Source organism: Erpetoichthys calabaricus, chromosome 18, assembly GCF_900747795.2.
Source record: "Erpetoichthys calabaricus chromosome 18, fErpCal1.3, whole genome shotgun sequence".
Classification (NCBI taxonomy): domain Eukaryota; kingdom Metazoa; phylum Chordata; class Cladistia; order Polypteriformes; family Polypteridae; genus Erpetoichthys; species Erpetoichthys calabaricus.
Window position 1 is genome coordinate 48,123,243 of NC_041411.2, and position 24,231 is coordinate 48,147,473.

At 39.9% G+C, this 24,231-nt stretch overlaps 1 protein-coding gene across 1 annotated transcript in view; it reads left to right on the forward strand.

Moving 5' to 3' along the window:
• cacna2d4a (calcium channel, voltage-dependent, alpha 2/delta subunit 4a) overlaps positions 1 to 24,231 on the forward strand; it is a 791,862-nt gene that overhangs the window by 523,861 nt on the left and 243,770 nt on the right. The gene's annotated exons all lie outside the window — the stretch shown is intronic.

A 24,231-nucleotide genomic window follows, 5' to 3' on the forward strand; every position in this document is an offset into this window, starting at 1 on the left:
TCAATTACCTGACATGTCAACATTTCAATTTGTTTTCTGACGATTTCTGACGGCTTACACAGCTATATATATATATATATATATATATATATATATATATATATATATATATATATATATATACTAATAAAAGGCAAAGCCCTCACTGACTGACTCACTGACTGACTGACTCACTCACTCACTCACTCACTCACTCATCACTAATTCTCCAACTTCCCGTGTAGGTAGAAGGCTGGAATTTGGCAGGCTCATTCCTTACAGCTTACTTACAAAAATTAGGCAGGTTTCATTTCGAAATTCTACGTGTAATGGTCATAACTGGAACCTGTTTTTTGTCCATATACTCTAATGAAGGAGGTGGAGTCACGTATCGCGTCATCACGCCTCCTACGTAATCACGTGAACTAAAAACAAGGAAGAGATTTACAGCACCGGTCAAACACGGGAACAAAGGTAAATGACGTTAATTTTTGAGTGTCTTTTAATACTGTGTAAGCATACATATTAACACATGTGCAATTAAACGTGTGCATTTACGGGGTGATTTCTCAGGCTTAAAAGCTCACCTTTTATCAAACGCGGGAACAAAGGTAAATAACGTTAATTGTTGAGTGTCTTTTAATACTGTGTAAGTATACATATTAACACATATGCAATTAAACGTGTGCATTTACGGGGTGATTTCTCAGGCTTAAAAGCTCACCTTTTATTAAAGAGTTAAAGGCAAACTGTTTTCATTCTGAAGGGCACAAACCACGTTAGATTTCATGCTCAAGAGTAAACTCAGCACACAGCTTGGTCATATTACAACCGGTTCATTTTCCTCAGTTTAAAAAGGTTTACTTTTCTTCTTAATAAAATTTTTAAAGCAGTACTTCGCCGCTGCGAAGCGCGGGTATTTTGATATATATCAAAATATATCGCGTCATCACGCCTCCCACGTAAGAACGTAAACTGACCCGCTGCCGTTTGCAATGCCATATTCGCGAGATACAAGTTTAATGAGAAGACACGAAGTATGGACATCACAACATCACACAAGACAGTGGCTCACGTGAAGTGACTGAACGCAGCAGGAGTGATCACTTCGATGAATCAAACCTGTTCAAAAAACACATTACACAATTGATAAGGTACGAAAACAATATGAAACCGATTGTGGATTTGCGTACAGCCACTGAAACTTTGTGACGGCACGAGACTTCAGGTCACGTGTCTGCAAAATAACGTCATTGAGGCAACTATTTTTACTGGCGGTGGCTCAGGGGAGAGAGTTTTTATTCCTCGCATCCCCTTTATACCCTCTGATCTCCCATTTCAATTCAAACGCCTCCAATTTCCACTAAGGCTCTGCTTCGCAATGACAATTAATAAGTCTCAGGGACAGACCCTACAAAAGGTTGGCACTGATTTGAGGCAGGACTGCTTTTCACATGGCCAACTGTACGTTGCATGCTCAACAGTAAGATACCACACAGCTTGGTCATATTACAAGCAGAGGGTCGAACTGACAACATGCTATACAAACAGATCCTTAACATATAATTATTGATACATTTTCCCTCGGTTTAAAAAGGTTTACTTTTCTTCTTAATAAAAATTTTAAAGCAGTACTTCGCCGCTGCGAAGCGCGGGTATTTTGATATATATATGTAGATATGTGTATATATATATATATATATATATATATATATATATATATATATATATATATATATATATATATATATATATATATATATATATATATATATATATATATATATATATATATATATATATATATATATATATATATATATATATATATATATATATATATATATATAGGGCGGCACGGTGGCGCAGTGGGTAGCGCTGCTGCCTCGCAGTTGGGAGATCTGGGGACCCGGGTTCACTTCCCGGGTCCTCCCTGCGTGGAGTTTGCATGTTCTCCCCGTGTCTGTGTGGGTTTCCTCCGGGCACTCCGGTTTCCTCCCACAGTCCAAAGACATGCAGGTTAGGTGGATTGGCGATTCTGAATTGGCCCTAGTGTGTGCGTGGTGTGTGGGTGTGTTTGTGTGTGTCCTGCGGTGGGTTGGCACCCTGCCCGGGATTGGTTCCCTGCCTTGTGCCCTGTGTTGGCTGGGATGGGCTCCAGCAGACCCCCGTGACCCTGTGTTCGGATTCGGCGGGTTGGAGAATGGATGGATGGATATATATATATATATGTATATATGTAGATATCCATCCATCCATTTTCCAACCCGCTGAATCCGAACACAGGGTCACGGGGGTCTGCTGGAGCCAATCCCAGCCAACACAGGGCACAAGGCAGGAAACAATCCTGGGCAGGGTGCCAACCCACCGCATTTGGAACTACAGACTGGGATATCCTGCAGGGATCACATAGTGAGAACATTGAGGAGGTTGTTGACTGCACTACTGACTACATCAACTTCTGTATGGACACTGTAGTTCCAGTAAGAACTGTATGCTGCTATGCTAACAACAAGCCATGGATTACAAGTGACATCAAGGGCCTTTTGAACCAGAAGAAAAGGGCCTTTAAAGACGGTGATCAGCATGAGCTCAAGCGCGTGCAGAAGGAACTCCGAGTCCAGCTCAGGGCGGCGAAAGAGCAGTACAAGAGAAAGCTGGAGCAGAAGTTGCAGAACAACAGCATGAAGGAAATGTGGGATGGGATGAAGATCATCACTGGCTGCAGCTCGAAGTGGGGTACCACCATCGAGAGAGACGTGAAGAGAGCAAACCAAATGAACATCTTCTTTAACAGGTTTGACCACCCTAACCCACTCTCACCTCGGAGTACTGCACTCTCTACACATCCTTCTGCTGATACCAACATAGGAGAGACATCCCCAACCACAATTACAGCAGCGCAAGTGAGCAGAGAGCTGAGGAAACTTCGTGCCAGCAAAGCAGCAGGTCCAGATGGAGTATTGCCACGACTGCTGAAGGTCTGTGCATCAGAGCTGGGGGGTCCTCTACAGCGCATCTTCAACCTGAGCCTGGAACAGGGGAAAGTCCCGAGGCTTTGGAAAACATCTTGCATCACCCCAGTCCCAAAGGTATCACGTCCTGGTGAGCTGAATGACTTCCGGCCTGTCGCTCTAACATCACATGTGATGAAGACCATGGAGCGGCTGCTGCTTCACCACCTGAGGCCACGGGTCCAACACGCCCTCGACCCTCTGCAGTTTGCATACCAGGAGAAGGTGGGAGCGGAAGATGCCATCATCTATATGCTACATCGATCCCTCTCCCACTTGGACAGAGGCAGTGGCGCTGTAAGAATTATGTTTCTAGACTTCTCTAGCGCCTTCAACACCATCCAACCTCTGCTCCTTAGGGGCACGCTGACAGAGATGGGAGTAGATTCATACCTGGTGGCATGGATCGTGGACTATCTTACAAACAGACCTCAGTATGTGCGTCTCGGGAATTGCAGATCTGACATTGTGGTCAGCAACACAGGAGCGCCGCAGGGGACTGTACTTTCTCTGGTCCTGTTCAGCCTATATACATCGGACTTCCAATACAACTCGGAGTCCTGCCACGTGCAAAAGTTTGCTGACGACACTGCTATCGTGGGCTGCATCAGGAGTGGGCAGGAGGAGGAGTATAGAAACCTCATCAAGGACTTTGTTAAATGGTGTGACTTAAACCACCTACAACTGAACACCAGCAAAACCAAGGAACTGGTGGTGGACTTTAGGAGACCCAGGCCCCTCATGGACCCCGTGATCATCAGAGGTGACTGTGTGCAGAGGGTGCAGACCTATAAATACCTGGGAGTGCAGCTGGATGATAAACTGGACTGGACTGCCAATACTGATTCTCTGTGCAAGAAAGGACAGAGCCGCCTGTACTTCCTTAGAAGACTGGCATCCTTCAACATCTGCAGTAAGATGCTGCAGATGTTCTATCAGATGGTTGTGGCGAGTGCCCTCTTCTACGCAGTGGTGTGCTGGGGAGGCAGCATTAAGAAGAAGGATGCCTCACGCCTGGACAAACTGGTGAGGAAGGCAGGCTCTATTGTTGGCATAGAGCTGGATGGTTTGACATCCGTAGCAGAGCAACGGGCACTCAGCAGGCTCCTATCAATTATGGAGAATCCACTACATCCATTAAACAGTGTCATCTCCAGACAGAGGAGCAGTTTCAGCGACAGACTGCTGTCACTGTCCTACTCCACTGACAGATTGAGAAGATCATTCCTCCCCCAAACTATGCGACTCTTCAATTCCACCAGAGGGGGTAAACGTTGAACATTATTCAAGTTATTGTCTGTTTTTTACCTGCATTTTTTATTACTCTTTAATATTTTTTGCTGCTGGAGTATGTGAATTTCCCCCTGGGATTAATAAAGAATCTATCTATCTATCTATCTATCTATCTATCTATCTATCTATCTATCTATCTATCTATCTATCTATCTATCTATCTATCTATCTATCTATCTATCTATCTATCTATCTATCTATCTATCTATCTATCTATATGTATATTTATGTTTATGTGTGTGTATATTATATATATATAAGACAGCAACACTCATAACAATAACAACACAATTACATTGACAATCATGTTACGTTATTTTTAAAATGTTTCCTTTTCTTTTTCATAATCTCTTTAACACACTACTTCTCCGTTGCGAAGCGCGGGTATTTTGCTAGTATATATATAAAACTACATATATATACCAGTAACAGTGTCAATACACTTGACTTGAGCATTCACAGTTTTCATCCTCTTTCTCTGTATGTTTACCATTTGTTTGCTCAGAGGTTGATGCACTTTCTGTTTCCTGAGCAGCTCTTGTTTTCTCCACTCTAGCGGCCCGCTTCTTCTCTTCTTCCGTCGTCATTTTTTTGTGTTAAAACTGATTAAGTCAGTATTTGTGTTGCAATTACTGTACTTAGTACATTTTCCTTAATTTTTCACTTAAGCTGGCACTTAAGTCTTCAATCTGCCTCAAGAATGATTTAATATATGAAGAGGTAGGGGAAGTGACGGCAAAGGTGTTAGGGAATGAGAACGGCGCCCATACACATGCGCTGAACCGCCGTCGAGAGTTGATTCTACAATAAAATGAAATTAAAAAGAGGAATAACCTTGGAGGTCAATCATCACCCCAAAAGCAGATAGTAGACATCACGTAGTGTTTGTGTACCAAATTTCAGGTGAATAGGTCAAATGGTTTTTGAGCTACAGATGATTTAAAATCCTGGACAGACAAACGAACAGCCATGGTAGCGTATTATATAAGAAGATATATACATATAACCACTAGTGATTAAAATTAGAGAACAATTTAAGAAAAATGGTTTTATTCAAATATTGCTGTCTGTCACTGCTGAACATTTAAAGTCATAGGAGCTATAGGTATGATTACTGTTGTACTAGAATGTTTTTACAAAATAACCAAGGCAAAAAAAAGGTAATTCAATAAAAAATATTTAGTTTTAAAAAACCACAGTGGTCAAAATTAGAGAACTGTTACAACTGTATTGCCAAAGAACCCTGCAAATGAAAATTATCAATGCTTTTTGACAATTCTAGATTTAAAAAAATAGTAGAAAATGTAGAGGCCCTTGTTTTTAATGACTTTGGCACATCTGTACTCACGGGAAATGCCCAATGTCTTGCACCACTCTTGCTTGATTTTGTTCTGCTTGTCTTTCAGCTTCTTCCACAATTCGACCATTCTTTGCCATAAACCTTATCTTCCTCTGATTCTCAATTTGGGTTCAGATCAGGACTCTGATCTGGCCATTTCATCACTTCGATATTCTTCGCTTCCAAGAACTGCTTCACCCATTTTGCAGTGTGGCAAAGGGCATTGTCATGCATAAAAATGGCTGGCTGATTGGGTGATGCTTGCAGGGATGCAACTGCATTTTGCTGAAGGAGTTCCTGATACACATTAGCATCCACCTTGCCATGTTGCTGTATGAGAGGTATAACTTCTGCTGCAGAGAACATCCCTCACACAATTATGCTTCTTCCTTGATAGTTTACTGACTTCTTCACATATTTTGGGTTCAGTGTTTCCCCGGTTTGATGCTGAACATAATGTTTCCCATCAGAACCAACTAAATTAAACTTGCTTTCGTCAATGAACTTTATACCAGTTCTCCTCAGTCCACTCAACATGCTCCTCAGCAAAGGCTAGTCTAGCTTCTTTATTCTTCTTGCTGATGAGAGGCCTCTCTGACCTTCTTCAATTATCTTGTTTAAATTTTTTACTTTGTGATGTGGGATTGTTTTCACTGATGAAATATACTGTAATTACGATATGTCTATTCTGTTCATGTTGAAATAACATTCAGTTCGGATAAACAGTGACTGTAAATTACAAAAATGTAATTTGTTGTCCAATTTTGATTGCTAGTGTATGCAGTGTATACAATGGATTTAGAAAGTATTCAAACCCCTTCACTTTTTATACATTTCATTGTGTTGTATATTTAATTTTAAGTGGACAAATTTGCCATTTTTGTCCGTCAATATACACTCAATAACTCATAATAGCAAAGTGAAAACATGTATTTGGAAAGTTTTTAAAAATGTATTGAAAGTCAAAAACTCCAATTTCTTGTTTAAGTAAGCATTCAGACCCTTTGCTGCGGCACTGCAAATTGTGTTTAGGTGCTTTCTGTTCACTTTAATTTTCCTTAAGATGCTTCTAGAACTTGACTGGAGTCCACCAGTGGCAAATTGAATTAACTAGATGTCATTTCGAAAGGCACAACCTTGTGTGTAGAAGGTCCAACAATTCACAATGCATGTCAGAATAAAGATCTAAGAAAGTCTCTGTAGACCTCTGTGGTTAAATCACTGTGAGGCATAGATCAAGAACATGGGATAAAACCATACCTAAAGCTTTGAGAGTTTCCAGGAGCACAGTGGCCTGAGTAATTGTGAAATTGAAGAAGTCTGGAACCAGCAGACCTCTTCCTACTGTTGGTTGTCTGGCTAAACAGAGTAACTGAGCTAGAAGAACTTTGGTCAGGGAGGTGATCCAAAAACCCAATGGTTACTCTAATAGAGCTTGAGAAGCTCTCTACTAAGATAGGAGAATGTGTCAGAAGGACACCAATCTCAGCAGTACTCCATCAATCTAGCATTTATGGTCCAATGGCTAATTCACTGTTGGAATTTGTCAAATAGCATTTAAAGGACTCTGAGAGCATGAGTCAAAAATTCTTTGGCTTGTTGTGACAAAATTGAACTCTTTGGGCAAAACACTAAGCACTGGTGAAAACCAAGCACTGCCCATCACCTGCCTAATACTGTACCATCCCTACGGAGAAGCATGTTAGGTTAGGAGGCCCCACCTCCTTAGGCTCCACATAAAAAGAAAATGGCAAGTAACCAGCAGAAAAAGGCAACTTGTATTACTGTACTTAATTACTACACACAAGTCAATATACAGTGGAACCTTGGATTGGGAGCATAATTCGTTACGGATTCATGCTTGCAATCCAAAGCACTCGTATATCAAAGCGAATTTCCCCATAAGAAATAATGGAAACTCAGATGATTCATCCACAACCCAAAACTATTCATATAAAAATGATTAATACAAAATATAACGTAAAAATACATAAAACAAATCAACCTGCACTTTACCTTTGAAATGAATTGTGGCTGGTGTGAGGGAGACGAGAGAGAGGAGGAGGAGTGTTATTGTGTAGGACAACTTTCACTCTAATTAACGGAATCCCTGCTATCTGTTGGCTCACTGGAATCTTCTTCTTTTTTGCAACTTTAACAAGGAACCTGTCCAATGACAGTTGCTTTTGCCTAAAGAGTCACTACACTTGGACATAAAATTTTAAAAAAATGCTTTACGCATTGTAAGGTTTCTAAACTCTTTTGGGATTCCCCCCAATGGGACGACACGCAGAAGAGCGTCCCGAAGCAACCGCAGGTTCCCAAGCACTGTAGCAGTTCGCCGTAAAAGCGAATCCAAAAAGATCGCGAACATGCTGTAAGTGCCTGCCATTGATGGGTGATACAAGGAACGTTATAAATGCAGGGCACCGTATTACTTTGCCACTAACCTGGTCATGACCCTGCCTTACTGCTGTGTGTGTGTATAAGAGAGTGGCAGATCCCGCTACAATAAATAACCGTGCTCTTCCTGTTTCAAACTGAATAAAGCTGGTGTTGCTAAAGTACCGAGACTCAGCTTCGTGTTTTGGGGTGCATGACAGGGACTCACACGTGGCCACAATGCTATAGTAAACGCTCGTACGGATGTTGACTATATGAGTGAGGCACGCTGACTGAGACAGACAATGGGAGACAATTACCCACAATCCCGCAGCGAGAGAGAGAGAAGAACCATCAACTCAGTTATGATCATGTGATGCTTGGCAGACAAAGCATATACGCACTACTTGTATTGCAAGACCTCGCTCATATATTAAGTTAAAATTTATTAAAAATTTTAGCTCGTCTTGCAAAACACTCGCAGACCAAGTTACTAGCAATCCAAGGTTTTACTGTACATAATACTCACTGAAGAACAATAGAGTACAGAAATGGAGAAACTCCTAAAGTTCAAGTTCATGATACGGCCTACCACAGAGTGAGCTTGAGGAGACAGGTGAAGGAATGGATCAGTTAGGACCTAATGATACAGCATCCAGTCAGGCTCTCAGCAAATGTGGAAGTAAAAAAGAAAGTGAGGTGGACACTGAAAATTCGACACTTTTGAGCACCATATCCAAACTGAGCAGGGATGTGTCATCCCCGCCATCAACCACTATGAACAACACACCCTGCAGGTCAACAACATCAGCTCTTTCTGGATATGTAACTCTGCCTTCTGTGCTTGGAGATGTTTTAGACAAAGACGTGTTGTCTGAGCTGAAGGTATTGATCACCGCACTTGGGGTAGAAATGAAGGATATAAAGAAAAACATAAAGGGAGCACACAGCAGAATAGATAAGCAGAACCAAGAGGTACATTTAAGCAATAACTCTGATGTAAAATATTAAAGAAAGTCCAGAAAAGTGCAGGAGAATATCAGCAAAATTGAGAATAAAATTAATGTACATGGTGCTTACAGTTAAGCAAACGTTTACGACTTTCATTGAAGAAGAAAATCTGTATCTCCTCACCTACAGTCATAGAATTTAACTATGAACTAAAGAAATGAGATTGCACATGCAAATGCACAAATGAGGCTCCATATTTTATACCTCACCTTTGCACAAGCCACTTTAGAAGTGCAAAGCTATGTTACAATTGGTCTTACAGTAGAAAATAGTGCCAGTTGTAGGCAAACAGTAGAACTGTATGCTGCTTAGATATGACTGCATATGCCTTCTGCAAAAAAGCACATGATATGAAAAAAATCATAAATATAATCGGCACTCTAACATCTGATTATTTTTTCTGCCCAATTCATAACTTCATTGACTTTTTTGATGATGTTAAAATTTAGAATTAAAAAACACACCATAATACAAAGCACAAAATTGATTAGAATGTCTAGTGCATGGCCCCTTATAAAATAAATATTATGGGGTCATTGCAGACCGTTCTTAGCCACCTTAAGCGAACCCCATAGTTAAACATGCCGATTGTTGTATTTTAACCCCAAATGAAGCAGTAAGCTGTTGAGATTTATAAACTATAATCTGAACTAGAAAACTGAAATCTATTTCACATAAGCGGAAACACATTAACCTAACACGGGCTAATTATTATTCAGCTATGCTGCCACATAAAAAAGTGTTGCTTACGGGCTGCAGAGATTGAGGACGGTCTTGTGCCTGCAGATTCTTACTCACCATTGCTGTTTGTCATTTTACTGTTTAATTAAACGCTCCAGACTTCAGCAGCCTTAATATTATCTAATGCTTCTTTGCTAAAACAACATGATTCTACAGCAGATACCTAGCCCTCAAACTTCTGTCTCTTTGGGTGCTTTTGCTTTTTGATTTGTCACCCATTTTAACCTAAGCAAACATTATGTGCAGACTGTGACACATTTGATTTATTTTAATTAAGTGGACCACTAGTTTACAATTAAATTAAAGAAGAGCTCACTCTAAAATGCTGCAGTTGTGTGGTGTCATTACAGTACGATATTATAATAAACATTATGGCTCCTAAGCCTGCAATCATGTTTTATGAATTTTGCAATATGTAGAACATCAAATATTTATTCAGAAATACAGCCAGGACATAGGATTAGGCCTCCAAACTAATCTGACTGCATGCATTAACAATGCGTTACACAAAACTATTTCACTTCCAACTCCACTTTTAACACATTTGTTATGAATATGCTGTACAATCATTAAAATCCTGTTTTTTCTTATTTGTTATGCATTTTGAGTTAACAATTGCAGTTTTCAGTTTAATTCCCTGTAACGGTGTTATCCCATTTGGAAACAGTGCTGTAAAACTTCACATAAAAACAACCTGCAAATAAATACAAGGTTAGTATAAAAACACCATCAGCAGAGAAAAATAACGTTATATCCATTATGTGTTGATTCTTTGTTTTGTTTTGTTTTTTTTTATATATTTTTATTTTGTAGTATCTTGGGAGTTTCAATTGAAAATGTGACTGTACCTCAGTCCTGATCATAATGCACCAATTTGCAGGAATTAAAATGCCTCCACAGTTCATAGTACATTCATAACTTCATTGTTGTGTACAGAAAAAAAAATAATTACTTCAGTAGTGCATGCAGGTGGATAGACCCCTTTATAAGCTCTTATCTGTTCACTTTTAAAGCACATTAAATTATATACCATCTTAAAGTGCACATACACATACACATACAGGGCCGGTGCGTTAAATAATCCTGCCTGAGGCAAGGCACGTTTTTACCACCTTCCCTTCATTCTTACTAAGCATGAGATGATACACTTCACTGTACTTCAATACAGGCTTCACAGCACTGTACTCCCACAATGCAGAGCATTCCTGATAAACCAGACAAAATAATAAATAATATATATTAGTCTGGGAAAAAAAGTAGAAATATAACCTTTAAACAATGAAACCTACAAAATAGGCTTACAAAATAATACAGACATATATTCTTTGCCACTTCTGTTTGATGCCCCCAAAGGATATTTTTATTAAGTGTTGTGGCAGCACTCATCCTGAGCTTTTCCCTACCTTGGCACATTCAGACTCTGTCCTGCAAGCTAAAAGCTACCTGCCCTTCTTAAATAAGAGGCATTTAACAGACATCACACCTGTGATTGACACCTTAATAACATTTCTGAAATTAACAAAATTCTACAAAGTGACATAATCTTTTTAGTGATGACCAAACCCTGCTAAACTCGCTTCATCTCAAGTTTGGCAAAACATGGAAATGTCATGGAATTTCAGGGAAATGGTTTGAAGTCAATGGGGAAGGAGAAAATAAACTAGTTTTGAGTGGATTGTAATGGTGCAATGGTCTTTTAAGTGTCCCTGGGGGCTAGGGAGGCATTTACCAAATATGCAGTACCGATTATCGTGGCCATAAATGTGGGTAAGGATGAGGATGTGAAAAGGGATGAATGTTATTTACTTAATGGGGGACTAAACATATTTATAAAATATAAGGAAACTATCATAAGCTCCGTGCTCGTTTTCAAATTCATGGTGGTCGATGATAACATTTAACTCTTTTTTTTGTGGAGTTTATTGACATTGGAGAATTTTGATGAAGGAGAAGTCCAGAAGATTGCTAAATTTAAATGTGAATTATTAAGAAATCAGGTTTCTGTCTTAACCGGGTTACTCACCTGGCTATGTGTGTGCGTGTAAATGCATTCATTGATTTTCCATTTCTATTTAGTTTAAAAGGCAATACAGTAGGAAGGCAAGAAAACAGCCAACAAGTAGGTGGACAGTTTACTTTCAAAGCATTTTTCTTTCATGCTACTGGAACAAGAAATAAGAGATTAGAAAATAATAAGTCATTTTAAAAACAACTCGGAGGAGTCCTTTTTCAGAAAAATTCTAAGTGGGTGAGTGATTGCCATCACAATAGTTTTCTCAGTATTGTGTTACAGACTGAAAAGATATGAGTGGCATTCTGCAGTTTTCCCAACACCGATGAAGACAATAGTTTTAAGCTATTTATATTAGAAACAACTGAAACCTAATACTGCGGTGGGTTGGCACCCTGCCCGGGATTGGTTCCTGCCTTGTTCCCTGTGTTGGCTGGGATTGGCTCCAGCAGACCCCCGTGACCCTGTGTTTGGATTCAGCTGGTTGGAAAATGGATGGATGGATGGATGAAACCTAATATTAATGGGAAATTGACAGTTGCTAATTTTTCCACCACTACAATATCACCTGGAGGCAAATATATACTGCTACTGGGGATTGGGGTGCCATTCTCTCTCTCTCTCTCTCTCTCTCTCTCTCTCTCTCTCTCTCTCTCTATATATATATATATATATATATATATATATATATATATATATATATATATATGTATATATTTATATATATACAGTGCATCCGGAAAGTATTCACAGCGCATCACTTTTTCCACATTTTGTTATGTTACAGCCTTATTCCAAAATGGATTAAATTCATTTTTTCCTCAGAATTCTACACACAACACCCCATAATGACATGAAAAAAGTTTACTTGAGATTTTTGCAAATTTATTAAAAATAAAAAAATTGAGAAAGCACATGTACATAAGTATTCACAGCCTTTGCCATGAAGCTCAAAACTGAGCTCAGGTGCATCCTGTTTCCCCTGATCATCCTTGAGATGTTTCTGCAGCTTAATTGGAGTCCACCTGTGGTAAATTCAGTTGATTGGACATGATTTGGAAAAGCACACACCTGTCTATATAAGGTCCCACAGTTGACAGTTCATGTCAGAGCACAAACCAAGCATGAAGTCAAAGGAATTGTCTGTAGACCTCCGAGACAGGATTGTCTCGAGGCACAAATCTGGGGAAGGTTACAGAACAATTTCTGCTGCTTTGAAGGTCCCAATGAGCACAGTGGCCTCCATCATCCGTAAATGGAAGAAGTTTGAAACCACCAGGACTCTTCCTAGAGCTGGCCAGCCATCTAAACTGAGCGATTGGGGGAGAAGGGCCTTAGTCAGGGAGGTGACCAGAGACCCGATGGTCACTCTGTCAGAGCTCCAGAGGTCCTCTGTGGAGAGAGGAAAACCTTCCAGAAGGACAACCATCTCTGCAGCAATACACCAATCAGGCCTGTATGGTAGAGTGGCCAGACGGAAGCCACTCCTTAGTAAAAGGCACATGGCAGCCCGCCTGGAGTTTGCCAAAAGGCACCTGAAGGACACTCAGACCATGAGAAAGAAAATTCTCTGGTCTGATGAGACAAAGATTGAACTCTTTGGTGTGAATGCCAGGCGTCACGTTTGGAGGAAACCAGGCACCGCTCATCACCAGGCCAATACCATCCCTACAGTGAAGCATGGTGGTGGCAGCATCATGCTGTGGGGATGTTTTTCAGCGGCAGGAACTGGGACACTAGTCAGGATAAAGGGAAAGATGACTGCAGCAATGTACAGAGACATCCTGGATGAAAACCTGCTCCAGAGCGCTCTTGACCTCAGACTGGGGTGATGGTTCATCTTTCAGCAGGACAACGACCCTAAGCACACAGCCAAGATATCAAAGGAGTGGCTTCAGGACAACTCTGTGAATGTCCTTGAGTGGCCCAGCCAGAGCCCAGACTTGAATCCGATTGAACATCTCTGGAGAGATCTTAAAATGGCTGTGCACCGACGCTTCCCATCCAACCTGATGGAGCTTGAGAGGTGCTGCAAAGAGGAATGGGCGAAACTGGCCAAGGATAGGTGTGCCAAGCTTGTGGCATCATATTCAACAAGACTTGAGGCTGTAATTGCTGCCAAAGGGGCATCGACAAAGTATTGAGCAAAGGCTGTGAATACTTACGTACATGGGATTTCTCAGTTTTTTTATTTTTAATAAATTTGCAAAAACGTCAAGTAAACTTTTTTCATGTTGTCATTATGGGGTGTTGTGTGCAGAATTCTGAGGAAAAAAATGAATTTAATCCATTTTGGAATAAGGCTGTAACATAACAAAATGTGGAAAAAGTGATACGCTGTGAATACTTTCCGGATGCACTGTATTAAGAGACATTTATGTATATATGTATATATACATATATATACATTTATGAATAAAATTTCTCTCTATATATGAATATATAAATACATTGTGGAATATCGGAGCGTACAGCTCCCCAAACCCAGACACAGGCAGGCACAGAGGCACAAGACTAAAGTCACACACATTTATTTCTCGTGGACCAGCTTTTTTCCCTTGCTCCCCTCCTCAATGCAGGCAAGCAAAAAATGCTCATTCCCTTCTTTCTTCTTCTTCCTCCTCCTCTTCCTCTTCTGCCACCTTCACTCCTCTCCCAGCAAGCTTCATCTTCCTCCTCCCGACTCTAGCTCCCAGACTGAAGTGAGGCGGCTCCTTTTATTAAGCTCCTAAGTGTGTTCCAGATGGTTCATCAGGATTACCTGGAATCACTCCCAGGAGTGGTAGAAATCCATCATATGGCTCTTCAGCTCCCCCTGACGGCCCTCATGGAACCCAACAGGGCTGTACCAAACTCCAAGTCCCAGTGTGCCTGGTGTGGTGCCACTGCCACCCAGGTGGGCGGCCCTCTAGCGTCCCAGGGGAGGTAGTGCCTCGCAGATGCTCTCTCCCCTGGTACTTCCATCCAGGTGGTGTCCCAGCCAGGTAATGGCTGAGGCCACCTGTCAAGACATACAGTATATACTGTATTTATATTGTGATGGGCGGCCAGATCCCATGCCCGGCCAGGACGCCCCTTCAACACTGGATCCGGGGGAGCAGCCATGGGATGCACTGTATGTCCCCCAGAATGCGTGGTGGCAGCCCTCCAGGGTTGCATCGGGGCCACAGGTGTGGGACTTCAGGACTCAGACCTGTTGGGCTCCGTGGCCAACACCCGGAGGAGCTGCATGGCTTAACGAGCCTCTGTGGGCTGGAATGCAGCCACACCTGGAAGTGCAGCCTAATTAGGCCAATTACCGCCTGGAGCACTTCCAGGAGGGCTACAAAAGGATCCTGCAGCCACTACTCAAGGGCCAGAATCAGGAGGAAGAGGATGAGGTTGCCGAGGAGGAGGAGGAGGAGGAGGAGGAGGAGGAGGAGGAGGAGGAGTGGTGGTGGTGGTGGTGGTGCCAGTGCCAGAAGAAGGGTTGGTTGTTTTGATTAAGAGCTTGGGACTGTGTTAAGCATGTGGGGTTAACGGGGAAGACGTGCCCCACAGGTGAAGAAAAATAAAAGTCTTGCGGGTTTGACACGTGCCTCAGTGTGAATCTGTGCTGGATCGGGTGCCTATATACTGTAGCACCTTATTTCACAATATATATACAAAGAGAGAGAGATATTTATCCGAATATTGCAAGAGGAAGGGAAGCAATCAAGATAGTGTAGGATAAACAAAGCCAACCTATTCATTCAGTTCAGGCCAGCTCTTTTGGGTGGATATGAGTGTATTATGTAGTAGCATTATTCAGAATTCATTTTAGTTATCATTCTTTTCTGATTTAAGCAGTTAAAAGTATTAAAACATTAAGGTGTTAATTCAGTTAAGTAGGTCAAACAGATGTAAGCTTTCTCAGTTAACGTATTTTTAGACTTTGTAATCTACATATATGACTAGGTGAGAACTTTTATTGTTATAGTTTGCCAACAAGGAGAAAACTTGATAATAATGGAGGTGACCTGGAGAAGAAAAATTCAAAAGAGCCAGCTAAATAATCAATACTGAGAGTCTGTCCTATGTGAAAAACAACAAAGTCTAAGTCAAAAAAGGGTCTATAACGTGGTTGAAGAGCACAAATAATGACCACACAGAGATTTCTATGGGAGCATCGCCAACTTTGTCATGAACTTTATACTTATGACCTTGGATATAATCACACACTTCTGGGTGGATTGCTTAGCATTGCAACAGCAGCAACATTACAAAATGGCGGCATGCAAGATGATGTCACAAACTATACAAAACATCCATAATAATCTTAGAATTATTATTATCTTATTATTATAATCTTCTGATTTCATATTAACTAATGGTGAATACTATAAGGACTGAATAAAATATCTAAACCTACTCCCCTGTTTGCTTTGTTGCTCTGTTCTGCCGATCCCAGGATAGATAATAGTGGAGTCGCCTCCCAGAGCGAGAACAGTGACAGTATTAGTTAATCCTGGATGAAGCTGGACCGTAGTTCTGGCTGCAAGTGTATATGGCTATGGACTGTGTCTCCTTCCAATGGGTAAGTGTAGGAATATAGCACAGAGGGCGAAAGACAACATTTCAGGAACTGTGAGTCAAAAGGAAAAAGAGTCTTTTCTTTGAGATGATGGATTTATGTTTTACTTTTATAAAGTAACAGTTTTTATTAAGCATGTTTATAAGCCTAGAAGTTTATGCACTACTACTAAAACATCCATTTTCATAACGAGCCTGTTTTAAATTTCGTTGTGGTCCCCAGAGTCTACCCCAGCATCATTGGGTACAAGGCACAGATCAGTCCAGGATACGACTCTCATGTACCCAACACCAATTTAGAGTCACCAATTAACCTGCACCCCCGTGACATCCACAAAAAACACAGGAGAACTCAGCAAAAACCCACAGAGACAATGAGACACATTATACACTTCTGTGACACAACTAGCAGTACAAAACAGTAGTACATCGCTCCCCTTCTCTGATTACACCTAGACAATTCATTCCACTGCTTTTTCTGTATTTTCCAGCTAGTTTTATTTCTGATTATTTTAACAGTACTTGCAATTTCCTTCTTTACAATTATAGACCCCAGATTTTGTTTTTATGTGCACAGTCCCAGTGACACATCAAAGCTTAATTAAACAAATTACCATAGTCAAGGCATGGAGATCCAAAGCAGCAGGCTGAGGGTTTATTCCAAAACTACTATGATTTTGCATTGTCTCTTCCTTCATTTAAAGTCTTTAACTTCATTAAGGAGCTCCTGTCCTTTCTTCTTTTTAGAGTTTTATCAGTATTCTATACTGCAAAATAACAAATGACACATACAGTACACACACATCCTTCCACCTCCAAGAGCATTGCCCAGTTCCTCATGACTCTGGCTCAAATTAAGTGAGGCAGAGGGCTTCCATTTAAGCTAGACCTGTGAACTGCTTCCCAAAACCCTTTCAGGGTGTAAGAAAATCAGGACAGTCCTCCTCCAGCAGCCCCCTCTGGCGACTTGCAAAGACCCTGACAGGGCTGCGTCTCCAGACTCCATCTCCCATGCCACCCTGAGGGGTGTCCTAATTAGGTTTAGCTCTGAGGAGCACTGCCACCTTCTGTACAGGGGAATGAACTGCTCCCAGTGAGCCCATTTGCCTGATGTTTTCTTAATGACCTTCTGGCTAGGTATGAATCTTTCCTATATATATAGTGAAATAATGAGCCTTGACACAAAGCAAAGGTTTGGGGCAGCCACCCGTGTACTTGACCTTGTCTGCAAAATAAGGCAAAATATTCAGCACAACAATGTACAGAATGTAGTCCAAAACAGAACTGATCAACAGAGGAAGGGAGTGCGATTTTATAGGGAGGTTTGCAGAAGTGATGTCGTCCTCGGGGCCAAGGCAGGAAGTGACGTCTTTGTATTCAGGTAGGATTTCCTGTGTCTGGTCTGCGGGGACATAATAAGAGGGTTGAATGCACCCTGTCATCCCCTGGCAGGGCATGGAATTCCCTTCTTTTGGTCCCTGTGGCTAGCTCCCATGCACACATGTGTGACAATATCTTATATATAATTTGCCAGTCTCCTCACTCACTCACTCACTCACTCACTCACTCACTCACTCACTCACTCACTCACTCACATCCGTCCGAAGCCGAATGCGCAATCGCCTTCTGCGCAGCTGCCCAAAAAACCTTACGAGACCGACATCGCGGCAGGCGGCGGATTTACGGGCGCGAAAATAATGTGCAGTCGCCTTCTGCGCAGCTGCCCGAAAAACCTTACGAGACCGACATCGCAGCAGGCGGCGGATTTATGGCCACAAAAATTCAAAGAGAAAGGCGACTATGACCATCATGGCGGCAGGCAGCGGATTTATGGCCGCAAAAATTCAAAGAGAAAGGCGACTTCGATTAAAGCTCTAGAGGCCTGAAAGGCGATTTCGACTACAGCTCCAGGCCTAATTATGCATTCATTCAATACACCTATATCAGGTTTGTGGTGCTTATACTTATTACTTACTATTCCACTTGTGCCCGTTTCATCTTACGTTGTCGAAACGGGCTCTTTGTCTAGTATATTTATAAGGCTTGATCTCAGTAAAAATGTATTAAACACAACTAATGTATTTATCATTGTATGTTAAGTCATGTTTTTACTATTATAAGAAAAGCAAAACTAATATTTAAACAACTTCATAACAAAATAAATATTACAGAAAGTGAATGCATTCATAACCCATTAATATGTCACATTATAAAAGTGTATCAGTACCTGATTACTTAAACATTAAACGTGTCTGGAATCAGGAATCCACTGTATAAATGTGGTATACGTACTGTAATACTTCAAATGATAAAATGAACATTCTTTGTTTCAGGTTCACATTCAATTATTTTGTTGATCTTGATAGTTTAATTTTTTGTTTAATAATGAGTTTCATAACCCTTTAATTGTAATATATTAATAACTAAGTAATACTTATATATTTTTTCATATATTACTTAGTCCATGTGTTTGTTACTGATGGTGGAGACAACACTTTCATGTTCTCATGGAGAACAGAGATAACATGCTGCCATATCTCAGCAAAGGAAAGGCTGAAGATCGATTGCTTGTTTTGTGCCTTTGTTGTTGTTTACGTATTTATTTGTACGTGTTACTATTTCTTTCATTTATGATTTGCAGTATTTTTTACATTTTATGTATCTAAGGCTGTGTTATGTTCCATGCATTTTGTGGGTGGTCCCCCAAGGAACTGCCCTCCGTCCTATACATCTGGAGGGTCTCCTACAGATCCTGGCGGTTCATTGCAAATGTGCTGTCAAGTTGGAGAGTTCTCATGCCTTTTGCTGTGCTTTGTGGATTTTGTAAAAGTCTGGATTTCTGTGAGCTTGCTACTGGAATCTGTTATGGGACTTTGGTCTGGGTTGCCTTTGCATTACAGACAATTCCATGTTGCCTTTTGTGCTCTACAGAGCTTTCTTTTGTGCCTTTGAGAAGTTTATTTTATAAAGATTCTACATAGTCTTTTTCGTATCGAGTCTGGGTTTTTGACGGGACATTTTGGAAGTGCTTTTCGGACTTGCATGTTTTGGGACTCCCTGTTCATGACACAAACTTCCTTATGGTGACCAAACACAGGACCAACAGTAAATAATACAAATATGTTCATAAAAAACATTAACATTACATGTGTCACACAATCCACATGTGAAGTCATCCAGGCATAGGCTCACAGTGTGCCAAATTAAATAAATACTTATGGAAAATCAGAGCAGTGTAAGCAATGGAAATGTGTTCAGATGGGATTAAGCTTTTGAACTGAACTTGTGATACTCTTGGTGCCTGCAGCCTTGGCATCTCCTGTTTCCAAGTGCACCAATAGTCACAACTGAACATGAACCAGTACCAAGTGAAGAGAAAGAGGCTGTTGCTCAGTGCATAGAGTTATTTATTTTAAAAAAAAGTGCAGAAACTGCTGTGCATATAAATTAAAATAAATGTACTTTAAACAAGTGCATCCATTTTAAAATTGACAATAAATAAGGTTCTAATAGGTTATAAATTACATGAACAGAACATAAATAGCAGCAAAGAGTCACCATTCAGAGTTTAAAACTTTCCAAATTCAGTATGAAAGAAAGACCTTTCCCTGAGCTATCACGCCACTTCTATCTTATAGTCTCCTTGGTATAATGGGTAAAGATGTCTGTTACTGCACATCTACCACACATTCCACCTCATACTATCTTTCCTTTCCCGCCATGCCCTTGATCCTTCGCTGCTCCATCTAAATTAAATCAACAGGTCAAGATCCACTTTCTTGAGCCATGGCACCAGTGCCCTGGACACCAGCTCCATCCTTCATGCTCACACTCAAATCTCCTCTTTCTTGGTGCTCCAAATTGCTCCTTCTCTTCCTACCTGTTGCTGCCTCCTCTCTGTCAGCACTCCACCAGCCTTTAAACTATCGGGGCTAATTAGCGCTTGCCCCTCTATCAGTTGCCCCAACGCACAGGTTTGCACATCAATTAGCTCTACATGATCAGGTTTAGCTACACAAAGTTGTCTAGTGTGAGGTACAGGATGTCACAGAAGTCTTTTGGTCATTGGTCAAGAGTCCTGTGTGCAATTCAAAAGCTTTTTCCTATGTGAATTGATTTTCCAGAAGTATTTATTTAAAAATTTCTTTAGGAAAAAAGGCATGCATTTAGCTCATGTTGAGCATATGACGTGATGACTTTGATTATCTGACATGAGTAACAGGAGATTTTTTTCATGGACATTTTGTAAATAAGGTTTGCTGTGGTCCCATGTTGACCTCCACAGACATCTGTTCTGTCAGAAAGCTTGTAATACCTCTTCTCCATAAAAATATTTTTGGACATTGGTATAAACCACATGGACTAAGTAACGTATAAAAAATTATTTTTGGGTGGAGGATTCTTTAAGGCACAACCAGACAGTTGTAATAATGATTATCTGTTTTTTTTCTTTTATTGCATTTTCTATGATTACTAAAATAATATTAAAAGTTGTACAGAGACATAAAAACTCTCTCTCTCTCTCTCTCTCTCTCTCTCTCTCTCTATTTATACAAAGACAGAGGTACAATTCATTAGCAGAAAAGTAAAAAACATAAATATAGATCTAGAGAGTGTCTATTTGAATCAGGTAGACCTCACAAGTGATGGCGAGTGCAAAGATAAAATAGACAGACGTGCATTAGGTGCTGCTTGAGCTCTAAATCACATGCAGGATTTTAAGTATATTAGCCAGCAAACAAAGATTTCAGTTTATAAAACTCTTGTTTTTTTCCATTTTGCTCTATAATGCAGAAACTAAAACAAGAAGACAAGTGAAAGTTACGCATTTTTGAAATGACAATACTTAGACCAATCCTAGACATAACTAGAAGAGACTGTTTACGGAATAAACACATCAGGTGCTCACTTAGGATCCAGTCTGATGTAATATTTAAGATCCAGAAGAGAAGATTGTCATACTTTGGAGACTTGTAGTATGCATGACAACAGACAGACTTCCTCATATTATGCAATATGGTCATAGTCATGGCAAAGACCTGCAGGAGGTCTAAAGAAGCAATGGCTGGACATCATCAGAGAAGACTGTAAAGCAATGGATTTGTTTATCGTGGAAGTTGAATGACTGCTACAGAACAGACAACAATGGACAGTCGCTGTGGATAAGCTGTCAGAGCGTGTGGTTGCATCACAGTAGGCAAAAGAAGAAGAAGAAAGAAAGAAGAAGAAACATTTATTGGAAGAGAAGCATATGGGGAACTAAAGCCTGTCCTATAAGCATCACTAGGCAGGACACATCTTGGACAAACGCCATTCACACACCCACTCACACTTACAAAGGTTTATAAGTCAAATGTCAGAGGTTTATGAAGTGGCCGCACCCAGTGACAGCATACACAGACATGGGAGAATACAGCAGCTTGATACAGATGGGGATAAGGCCAAAAATTAAATTCATACACTTGGTACCGTACGTTCAGCAGCATCAGCTATTGGACTACCTGGAAAAACAGACAGATTGAACATAAACCTCAAATCATGTCAGTTAACAGGCAAGAAAAATAATAAATGAGAAGATTTATGTCAAAAAGCAAGGCATCGGGAGTTTAAATTTACAGTCTGAAACAGAAAGAAAATGGCAGACAGCCCTTAGCAATTAGGCTTTAAAACAGTAGTTTCTGACTCATCTACAGTATATACTGTAGATACATCTAAAAAAAGACCCCAAATCCAATCTAGCAGAGTTTAATTTGACAACTTCACTCAGTGTAAAGGTCAGAATCACAAGTCAATATAGCCCATCATGTACATCATTACAAGCTGATCAATTCATTATTGTCACGTGCACAGAGTACGGTAAAATTCTTACTTGCATTGATGACTATGTTACATTTTTTTTATACTTAGTACTTACCTCTATGAAATTTTTATTAAATGAGCAATCAGTTCTCCAGGCATCTTTTGTTAGTCCCTTAAAAGAAAGAAATGTCAAAGTAGCTGCTGCTCAATAATAATCCATCCTGGACTAATAACAACACTAGAGGTGACGACTCACTATGAGTGCTCCAAGCAAATAATATCTCTTATCTAAAAATCTGATGAAAGTCTAACAAAACAAACTCAACGCTTTTTGTTTTGTTGGAATCAGCTGTCCTTTCATCTATATCAAAGTCACATGTTTTATTTTTCATTTTTTTTGCCAAATTTCAAGCTCAATGCCCTTCTAATGGAAGAAGATTGATCTTTACAAACCAATAGGGACTGCACCATTACAGTTTGTGGCTCCTAATAATACATTTAACCATATAGATTTAAACTTGGAGAGGTGAGTCGATTTGTGGTATTCACAAGAGTACACATTGCATTAAATATATATATATATTTTTTTTTTAATCAAACAAAATAAATATATGTCAACAATATGGGCTTAAGTTCTGAAAATTCAGGGAAAAGAGTTGATTGACTTTTTTCCTTAAAAGCATAAAATAACTGTATTTTAAAAATTTATAGCTGCATAAATTAAGCACAAATGCCTAAAATAGTGTAAATATTCAAATATTTAGATATGAAACGCAGTAGCGAGGAAAGGAAGCTGGATATTCACATGCTGTGCTCACAAACAACATGCAGATGTCACATTGTCACTCATCCAGAAAGACCAACTATTGACGTTTATGTTTTGCAGATGTCACACTCCGTAGGGACAAGCAGAAAAATGTTGGTTACCTCTCATGAGCATAGCACCTCCAAGAATTTTGAATATTTTTCATTAATTGTATTTTTTTTTATAAAGATACCACCCAATTCCCCTGTCATATTGTTTTTAAGCCCTTGCACAGTGAGACAAATTTCACGTTTTCCTTTTAGGACATGAGCAAATGTAGCTCTTCAGGTATGGATTATGGAAGAAGATCAATATGGCATATGCAACATCACAGCAATGTCATTTCAGATAGTGCTGGATATTTAACAAATCATTAATTATGAAAAAATTGATTCACATAAAACTTACCACCGTTAAGCTGCAACAAGCTTTAATCAGTGAGAATCGATCCTTCTCTGTTCATTTTCTTATAGACATAATTGCTGTATTCATAAAGTGTTCAACAAGCATGGAATGGTTGATAGCTGAAGCAGTACAAACCATCAAAAATATGCATTTATTAACCATCCATATTATAATTTGTCTGCTTTTTCTGACTCACAGAGCAATCATAACTACCTTAACCTTGAAACAGTGTAGCTTGCTTGAGAAAGTGTAGCTAATTTGGTTTTGTTTTTGCTTCATTTAAAGAGGCAAGTGGATGGAATAAGATAGAGTCTGTTGCTGGAGAAGCTTTCTTTTACCTTTAATAGATAGGTAATACTATATTTTTTCCCCAAGGGGAAATTAAAACTTTACAGAAGCTCCAGATAAATATAGAGCACAGTATCCCGAACAACACACACACAATACTAAGAGAGCTCAGGCTTATAGGTGGCAGTAAAAGAGGTCAGACCTGACAAGCTGTGCCACAGGTTTATATTTAAAAGCATCCACATTTAAAGAAAGTGGGTCCAGCTTATTGTGTCCAAAAATGGAACATGCTGATAAAACTCCCAAAGATACCCTGGTTAAAGTCACCAGCATTTCATCATCAACATGATCAATTGAGTGTTGGTAAGAGAGAGAATCATTTAGTATGTTTCTTATAGCATTTATTGATCTTTTATCTAATTGTTCTGGGACCAGAGCCACACCATCCTTTTTAGATAAAAGTGGAGTTTTAAAACTAAACAAATGTAATTGATGTAACTTACATATTTATGAAATTACAGAAAGAAAACATATTTGGTTAATCACTGCAATTTCTTAGGTTAGCATGTCAAAGGACTAAGTCATAAAATCAAACTAAATGAAGCTTATTTCA